Source organism: Pogona vitticeps, chromosome 2 (assembly GCF_051106095.1).
Source record: "Pogona vitticeps strain Pit_001003342236 chromosome 2, PviZW2.1, whole genome shotgun sequence".
Classification (NCBI taxonomy): Eukaryota; Metazoa; Chordata; class Lepidosauria; order Squamata; family Agamidae; genus Pogona; species Pogona vitticeps.
This window is the reverse complement of record NC_135784.1, coordinates 262,996,247-263,006,354: the sequence shown is the minus strand read 5'-3', so window position 1 is coordinate 263,006,354 and position 10,108 is coordinate 262,996,247. Positions and strand designations below refer to the sequence as shown.

The window sequence follows — 10,108 nt, the reverse complement described above, 5'->3', positions numbered from 1 at the left end:
TGTAGCAACTTGTTTCCTCCAGGGGCCATCAAGAAATCTCTAAGAAGCCCACAAGCTGGACATAAGAGTGTAACTCTCTCCATAGACATTGCCCCTCCCTCCAGCCATGTGCTGAGTCTCAGCATGCTGCATCCAATCTTGAAGGTTCAGGTTGTATATAGCATCATGACTTGTAGGCATTGATAGCTTTATCCTCAATGAATTGGTTCACTTTTTTTTCAAACCCCTTAAATTGGTGTCCATCGCAACAAACTGAAGAAGCTAATGTTTCAGCTTAACTAGGCATGGTGTGAAGATCTATGTCCTTATATTTGACCTGGATCTCCACACATTCCAAAATGAATAAAGAGGAATATGTTGCAGGGCATATGCCCCAGCTGCGGCCGCTGCCACCACTGCACTCTGCATGTAATGGAAGAGGAATATGCACAGAAATTTGTTTCAGTTTGTCATCTGAAGTCAACCTTTCACTGAACTGGGAATGATATTTACTCTGTTGGACATTTCACTACTGGGTTCTTGGTTCACTGCCAACATAGATTTACTGTTAAATGATTTATAGTCCTTTATTCATTATTATTTAAATAAAGCCTAAAATCAAATAAAGCATATTTATTAAAACTGCTGGATAGCTCGGTGGCTTAAGCATCTGGCTGCAGAGCCAGAGGTCGGGAGTTCAATATTCCAATGGGCCTCCTTGACAGGGACTGGACTTGGTGACCCATGGGATCCCTCCTAGCTCTGCTGGTCTAAGATGATGATGATGATGATGATTAAAAATTGATCATCAATAGATAAAATAGAACCCCATGGAACCCGGCAGGAGAAATGCACACAACTGAGAGGAAGTGCCAAAAGGCAGTCTCATTGAGGTAAGCGAAGAGCTGTTGCTAAACAATACTGCTCACTTCCAAGCCAGAGAGCTTAGCAAGAGGGATACTGAAAGGTGCTGAGGGATCAAGAATAATCGCCAGGATTGCCTCTATGCTGGCTCTGTTTCAGCAAAGGCCATGCTACAAGGCAAACAGTGCTGATTCAGTGTCGAACCCAGGCCTGAATCTCAAATAAAACGGATGCAGAAAAACCCAGAGCTATGAAAATGCTCCGTGTGTGGAGTAGGGGTACTTCAGCATAGTGGTCATGATTAGCTAGGGGATTCTGTGGCTTGCTATCCAAAATAATAATAATTGTAATATTTGTAGAAAACCAAATCATTCTGTGATATATTGGCAAGTCTGAATTTGCTTTGCTGCTGGTCCTGTTATGTATTTTTTTTTCATTTTCTTTGTATTGGTTTCAGTTCATTTCCTGGGGAAATTACCTATAACACCCAAGCATCTGGGGACATTTGAAGGACTGTCTGACTGTCCTTTCACAGGCATGCATGCACACGCACACACAAACACAGAAGGTAAAGAAGGAGAAGCTGAGCCAGGGCTGAAACTGATCAGGCATTTTGACTAGATTTTGACAAACATTTTGATGAAATCAACGTTTCTAGACTTGTGAAGGAGGGACACAGATGGAGAAGGAGAAGGAGCACAGAAGGCACACTAGTGAGTGGCAAACCCCACAGAAACAGTTTTCATGCTAAAACCATGCTAGACCCAATTCAAATATAGTTTTTTTCCCCATAGTGTAAACATGCTATTTCTTCCAATCACTGTGCATGGGAGTATAGACCAAGGACATAATTCTAAACACATTTCTGGAGGCAAATCCCTGTGGACACAATCAAACACACTTCCAAGCAAACACATATAGAATTGTGCTGAACTGTAACAGTTTCACCTGCCCTTTAGGTTACTGACCTCTATTTCTAGAAGGAATCCAATATTAACACACTTATAAAGGATAATTCAAATGAGTCATTCTTCTGAGTACACATGCATAGGTTTTACTGACTTTTACATGTTATACAGTTAACAGAACCTCTTATCTTTAAACAACAGAGAGCAACAGACAGAAAATCTGATTTGTAGTGCAAGCTTCTATGTATTTATTCAGAAGTAATGCCCGGTTGGTTCAGCAGGAGTTGATCCCAGGTTAGCGTAGGCTTTCATCTCTGCTGTTGTTCATTTTCTCATACTTCTCCCACATTAAGCATTTTGTGTAGAATTGCTATGCCTTGTTCTGCTTCATTTTACAGAGGATTCACATGATATCTAATCCTCCTCAGTGTCTTCCATCTATTTTCTTACTGCTGAAAGGCCAGCTTTTAAAAAGAACTGAAGAGTAGCATAATATCCACATGTGTAGATGCCCTTAAGTGCAGCTTCTCCATCTTTTCCAAAAAGGAGCCGAGCAGTAACCTAACTGGCAGGAAGAGCTATTACAGCTCATCTCCCCATCTCCACCCCCACCCCTATACACACATTATAACTTGGTGTGTATCATTTTATACTCCTAGTATTACTTCTAAAATCTCATTTGTCGAGGTTTTCCAGATAGGACACTTGTTCCTCCAATTATTGGTAATTTCTGGTGGGTTTTTCCCCCCTCGTTTGGATAGTAACAGTAATTACCAGGGTTTGTATCCTGGCAAGAGTGGTTAGCTCTAAGCTTCTCTGTTTCAGTCTCTATAGGAGAAAGGGACATGTTTAAACAAACAACTTTTAACAAGCATCTTAAAAAAGATACGTTAAAGATATTTTTAAACATTTAGCTTGCCACTAGCTTCCTTCTGCCTGCTTTTACCTGCAGACACTTGTCAGCCTTCACCCTTCCCTGCTGAATTCACTGTCACAATACTCCTCTCTTCTTCGCATCTCCTTTTTCTGGCAGCTTTCTCTTCCACTCAAGTTTGTTTCTCTTCATTGCTGCTGCATATGCTGCACCTGGTCTCTCTGTTCCCTTGCTCTGTGGTTAAGCATCCTGTGTCCCCTTCAAAAAACAACAAGAAATACCAAATCCCTGAAAACAGAATCTCTGAACTTACACCTCCTTCTCTGTGCCACCACTGTCTCAGCCATCTTGTACATTTGGTGCTTTAATTTAAAAAAAAACTTTTAAATCTGGGGCACCCAAATTTAAGATACCATATAACTCCTCCACAACGGTAGGTTGCAGGCAGTAGAGTCACCCCTAAAAGGAAAAAGAAAATAACAGGCCTGTTTTGGACTGTGATGGGAAGCACGACAAACTAAACAAAACCCCACAGGGTTAGGGGCAGACTGAATGTTAAGGGAATCAGTCCAAAAACCTCATTAGTTCCTGTATGTACCATAACTAAAAATTTCCAGTCTACACTTGGAAATCAAAACAGGAGTTAAACGCTTACCTGACAGAGGTATAATCATGCTTATATGAGGGTGTGACCACATTGCTTGTGGCATGGTCCATCACGAGTTATTTCCCGGTGATCACATGATATACAGGGAATAGCAATCCAGCCAGATCCCAGTCCATTCCCAAGATGGACCTTTGTTGGTCCAGCATTACAGCCACTACTTTTGGGAGCTGGCACAGTTTCCCAATAGACAGAAAAGACATTTTAAGTGACCCTTTACATGGTGATCAGACATGCTCCTTTCCCAACCTCTGATCACACCTTGAATAAGTTAAAGACTGATTTGAGAGAGATAGGGTTGTTCAGTATTTCTTTTGCTTGGAATGGCTACTCTCGTGAAACGGACTTCCCTTACCTACAGCAGCCATATCACACCCACTGGTTTGGACAGAACATAAGAGGAACAGTATATAGAAAGAAATGAAATACCAAAGGTAGTGTGGAGAGTTAACTGCAATTTCATGTATAGCTTAGTATGGAATAGCAGTGATTTATTAGTGAAGTAGCTGCCAGACTGAAATCAGTCCCTACATACAGTAATTTATAAAGAGAAGAGGCAAAATACTTGCAGATGGGACAAAATATCCAGGTTCTTGGCATTAAGTTTGCACTATATTTATGAGCAAATACCGTTTCACCCTCAAACCAAATCAAATCATTATATTAACAATAACATGTTCACCTGCAGGCATTCAAAGCCCATTAAGCCAGACTTGAATAGGAAATAGGGCTGCCCTTTAGAGAATTTCAAACACCGTTGATACTCCACTCTGTGTGTGTGCCGTATTGATTGCTTGATTAATGAAGGGTCTTTCCTTCTCTGGAAAAATTCACAGGGAATCATACTGGCACTTTGCTTCTAGCAGTAATTCTAAACCACATGTGTCAAAAGAACAAAGCAGATATATTCATTATGGGACAGAAGGATGGAGGAAAATATAAAAATTAGATTTCAAAAAGAATGGAGGAAACTGATCATGTATGCAAAAAAGGTCCTGCAAGTTTTTTAAAATTGAAAGTTTTAAAAAGTTACCTTTTTTTGGACAGTACCATTCCAAATCCCACCGCCAGGCCAAAAATGTACTTATCATCCTCTCTGGAACCATGCTTTGTTTTTCAGGGTCTGTTATTCTTGGATTGCATCCCAGTTGGGGAACTGTATCAAGAATTTTTAACATAAATTTTATATACAGTATTTAAAAAATATATAAAGAAATTATCTCTCCTGGTCTTGTGTGTTCAATAACATCTCTATAAATCTGTAAGTGGAGCTTTCCTCAACATGTATGTAAAGATTATGCCCTGCTATATCACCTATTACCGAGATCTAAAAATTGGCAGCTTGCACATACCAGCACTATAAACAGGTTTAGTGGTGCACTGCCACTGAGACATCATATTCACACAAATCAATGACTGTATGTGGCAGAAGGGTGGAGTAGCTTTGCTGCAGTCAATGGTCTGACACTTCTAAAAAACAAAAGCGGAATCAACAGTACGTTTTTACAAGATGAACATTATATATTTAGAATTGGAAAGTTAAAATAAAACCAAAATTATGTGGATATGAGGGGTGAGGTTTATGTTGCTTGTCATGAGTGATGTCACTAACATTCAGTAGATACCGGGGGCATGGGGAAAAAATGTTTGCCTGCTGATGGAGTGTGGGAAGGGAGAGGCATTTCAGATTCCCATCAAAACAATTTCAATATTAAGACTGTAATCATTCTACAACATAAGATTTAATCTCACATCGGCATTCACCTGCCCAGGTGCATAGATAGGTTATGGTAAGGGTGTGATTATGTGTATATGCTCTGTCCTGAAATACCCCCACGACCTGAAAGTATACTAGATTTTTGCAAAGTGAGACCTTAATGCAGATGAGGTATGGTTCTCCATCATGGGAGTTCTGTGACTACGTGCAACCAAATACACTTGCAGAGTTCTTGTCATGATTTTGTAAGCTTTCTAGAACATGAAGGTCTCTAAAAGTGTCAAATGTGTTGGTCACTTCATGGGAGAGGGCTCAAATGCATGCACATGAATCTTCTACAAATTTACCCTCACGTGCTTTCAGAAGAATATGGCTTAATTAAGTAACAGTTGTCCACTTACAGCACCAGTTGTTTATTCTTTTGATTTTTAACAACCCCAATAGTTCTGTGAACACATTTGCAAAGTACTTATCAGACTTTTACACTTTATGCACAAAGGCCAAGCAGGATACCAGCTGGCAGAGAGTTGAGACTTAGGTGTGCACTCGCATCCTCACCATGCCTGGGCACCTGTTTTAAAATATGTTGTGGTGATCAACCCTTTGTGGCCCCTATTTCTTTGGGCCTCACAAAGGAACACACACCTTTTTCGCTGCCACCAGGTATTCTCTGATACCACTTCAAGTCCCACACAGGAATTGCCACCCCAAAAGGTCATATACTTTAGGAAGCAGGGTTTATGATTGATTAAGTATTCTTTTATTATTATTCAACAGGAAAATCATATGTGAGTCGTTTCAGGTGTTAATACTTTTAAGATCATACAGTCAATCACTTTGCTATCAATTTAATATCTCTCTTGTTATGCTTTTGCCTTCATTCCTGCTTGTTACATGTGTTTTACTTTCAATATTCTCTCCTAAACCTCTTTAACCTGTTCCTAAACCCTAACACTCTCTGTACATCTTCTGCTCCCTGACTCTTTCTATCTCTACCTAACTCCAACTCTCTCTAACTGTCCTTCAACTCCTTCTAAGTGTCACTCTCACTCCGCCCCTCCTGCTGTATCCTAGGCTCCTCCCCCTTAGCTGCTGTGATGGACAGGCAGGAATGACGTCACCTTTTTTTGCATTCTGCTACATATGTCATTTCCAAAGATATATGTATTTATTTGCATTCTGAGTATAGGGCACCCATGCTACATGGGTAGCCCTGAAAGACATAAAACAAAAAGGGGTAGGATAAAGTAAGATGCTTACCTAAATCAAATTCAATTTGCTATTTTATAGATGCAAAATTGACACATGTTGGGGAGGGGGAAGAACAGTCCTCTGACAGACCTTCAAATAGAGGGCTGTCTTTTGTAAAAGAGGTCATGTGGCCACCTTATCTGGGATAAAAACATATATTGGATTATTTAAGCTTAACAACAGCACATTTTAGAATGTGCTGTTGTTAAGCTTTTAGAACCTCAGGCTTACACTAGTTAATGGCAATGTTGCTTAATTTTGTTATTTGTAAAACTGAATAATGTACACAGATAATACGCTTTAGTTTATTAGCAAAAGATATTCATTTAGAACATTGTATAAAATCACAGCAGCTCATGTGCAACAAATCACCTGATGGGCACTAAAAGAATAAAGCAAACAATAAACTGAATAAAATATTTGTCCTCTTACAACACTTTATAAATGAGGGCTGGCTGATTATTCTAATTGTGACTGTGGGTATGTCCGACAAACTTTACATTATATTGTGATGCCCCTTTAGAAGGTTCCCTGACTCCCTGCAAGAATGACATCATCTTGAGGGCACTGCTGCTCAGTGGTTAAATGATTTAAATATCCCGCCTTAGGCTTAGTCACCCTAGCAACTGCTCATAAATAATTTATTTTATTAGTTATTTACTATTTGAATTGCATGTTTTTAAAATCTTGTAGAATATTTTCTTTTAATGTTTTACATTTTATACATATTGTATATTGTCTTTGTGAAGTCTTACACTTTCTGCAGTACCATACAAAATAAATAAATACAGCTGTATTTATTTATCTTATACAAAATAAATCAATAAAGCCTCAACTTACGAATGTCCCTACTTACGAACATTTCGACTTACAAACAGCTCTGTTTGCGAAATTTTGCTTCGACTTGTGAATGGGGCTTCGACTTACAAATGAAAAAATGCAGGGAAGGTGGGGAAAATGCGAAATGTGAACTTTCAGTTAACCATTGGCCAGTGAAGAGGATGCTTCTCTGCTACCTCACTTGCCCCAGCGGTTAGAGAGGGTGGATACTGAGAGAGACTTCATACTGCCTACTGCCTGGTACTGCCTGGTACTGTACTGTATGGACTATATTGGGGGGGGGGCTTTTTTGGACTTTTGACTTTCTTTTTTAAGACAGAGAGACTGCCTGTTCTGAGTACACTGTATTTACTGTACAGGGGTTTTACAGGTTGGGTTTGGGCTAGGTGGGGGGCAGTTATGTTTCTGTGCTCTGATGGGTCTTGCAGACCCTATCTCTTTTTGTGCTGAGTCTATTTACTGCAATAATGGTTGCTGGATTCTGTGGCTCCTAGGGTTTGTGTACTGTGGCATTTTAGTCTTTTCGATTTCAAATCAGAAAGCATTTTGCAAAAGTCTGTGCTAGCTGCTGGGTTCTAAAATGGAGTTTAGACTTAAGTCTCTCCCCCCCACACTGTCTTCTCTCTGTCTTCTCTCTTTTTGTGCTTAAAAGCACAAATCTTTGAGGGGTTTGTGTGCCCCAGTGATGACCTTCTTTCCTCTTTTCCCCATTCTTCCCTCCCTCCCTCCTTTCCTGTCCTTTTTGACCTAAGTTCATCTTAGGTTAAAAAATGCTCCCCCTAGTGGTAGAGGACAGATTAACTGGCTTTGCATTAGTTCCTATGGGAATGACTGTTTCGACTTAAGAACGGCACCTCGACATAAGAGCAAAAAACAGCCGGAAAGGATTAATCGTCCATTGCATTCCTATGGGAAATGCTGATTCGACTTACGAACATTTCGACTTACGAACACCATTCCAATATGGATTAAGTTCATAAATCGAGGCACCACTGTAATCTTATTTTCATATAGTTAGTTAGGATTCAATTTACATACTGCCCATCTAGCAAATCATACCTTGGGTGGTATACAACAATGGAAATATGTAAATTGTGAAATTACTATGAAACACTAGATTATCCCACTAATGAACACACACAAACCAAGACAGACAGAAAAAATAAAAATTTCAGAGCATACAATGCAATATTCTTTTCCTCTTTCTTTCATTGTCCCAATTAATTGCGGATAACCCGCCCACAAGCTTCCCTAAACAGGTCTGTTTTAAGAGCTTTTCAAAGACACAAAGCGAGGTCACCTACTATAACTCCTGCAGGAGAGCCTAGCTTCTGGTTGACATTTTCCATGTTTCTCAAGGTGTCAGTACTCATACTTTGAGGACTGGATCAGACAAGTAGCCAAACTAAGCAGAAAATGTTGAGACAAATAACAAGGTCCCAAGCAGTTTAGGGCTCAATATGTTGAAGCCAGAACCTTGAATGTGGCATGGAGGTGGACTGGTAAACAGTGAAGGTGAACCTGAGTTCCAGTCCCCAAAGTTTTCCTCCCCGCTCTAGTGGTTGATGTTAACAAATCTTCTCCCAGTTTAATAAATCCCATTTTGTTGGGGTTTATAAAAGCTCCAGCCTCATTTATGGATCCTAGAGTGGAGGAGGTTGAGCTCTGCCAATTCAATAGGGGCTCACAATTACACACATGTATCCCCGTAATGAAATGATAACCAGAGGCCATTCTTTGGATGCCCCTGCCTTGTGAGGAGCAAAAAGGGGTTATGACTGACGAGTTGTTTCCTGTCGTGGTGTCTCGATTATAAAATGTACTCCTGAGGAAGGCTCATTTAATGCTTTTTCAGTGCCAAACAAAAACCTTTCTAAGGTCAGAAGAAATGACATTTTAATGGCCTTTCAATACCAGGCAAAGAGCTTTTTAATATCCTTTCTGAACCAGGTAAAGACCTTTTTCCTTTTCTCAGGGCTTTTGAAGATTGCTGTGGCTCCCCCCCCCTTTCAAACATCATATCCACTCCTTTATTCACTGCTCTTTGATGATTGCCTTTGATCTTAATTTGCAGTTTATTTCAATGCTGTCTTAGAGCCTGAATTATTGTTTTACTGTTGTTTCTAATTTGTTTGCTTTTACTCTGAAAAACCTCCCTCGGTTACAGAGGGCCTTAAAAATATCAAAACAAACCCTAAGCTTCTTTCTTCTGTTTTCCAAAAGATGTTTCTTCTCTTACTTTCCCACACATCCCTTATCTTGCCCTTCCTTAAGTGAGTATATATCCCTCCAGCCTCTTTTTCCCACCATTCCAGATAAATGTTTATATTAAGAAATATATTTCCAAAGAGTAATCCCTAGAGGGATATTCCTTAATTGCCCAAAAAATTGTTAAGAAACACTAATATTCTTTTGTGAAGACCAAGATTATGACCTTATGCTGGTATACTTTTTTTATAGTATTTCTGTTTTATTTTGTTGTATTATATTACTTGTAAAATTTGATTGTTAACTGCCCTGAGTAGTGCCTCATACTAATCAGACAGTATAATAATTCCAAGAAATAAAATAAAATAAAGTAAAATAATTATGTGTATAGACATGTTTTGGTAGAACCTAAAAGGAGTATAAAACTTGAAAGTTCCACTTTGGTGTTGGGGAACAAATCAAGGCTTCCTATGTGTTTTCCATGCCTGCCAGTTTCTTCCTTCCTTTTACAGGTTTACACTCTACAGCTGGTAATACCATTTCCCTCCTTTTTAATGCTGGCATTCGATTAGCATCTTTTCCTAAGTGATTCTCCCCTCTGAGGTAATTATAGCTCTGGGTGAATCTGACAACATTAACTTTACAATTATCCTCACCTTTTTATTCATAATAATAGTAAAAGAAATCCCAACTACTTTGCAAAGTTGAAATCAATGGAGAATTTCACAGCCCAAGAATAAATTGAAAGAGCAGATACTAATTAAAAAGAAAGTCAAAGAGAAGTCAAAGGATTTTTAAAAAAA

General features: G+C 39.3%; 1 long non-coding RNA gene across 1 annotated transcript in view; it reads right to left on the bottom strand.

Annotated features, from left to right (window-relative positions):
- Positions 1–4,383: 4,383 nt before the first annotated feature.
- The window catches only part of LOC144587026 (uncharacterized), a 38,384-nt gene continuing 32,659 nt past the window's right edge, over positions 4,384–10,108 (bottom strand). Inside the window, exon 3 of the long non-coding RNA XR_013542167.1 lies at positions 4,384–4,445. This is a non-coding gene — a long non-coding RNA (uncharacterized LOC144587026). The remainder of the gene's footprint in view (positions 4,446–10,108) is intronic.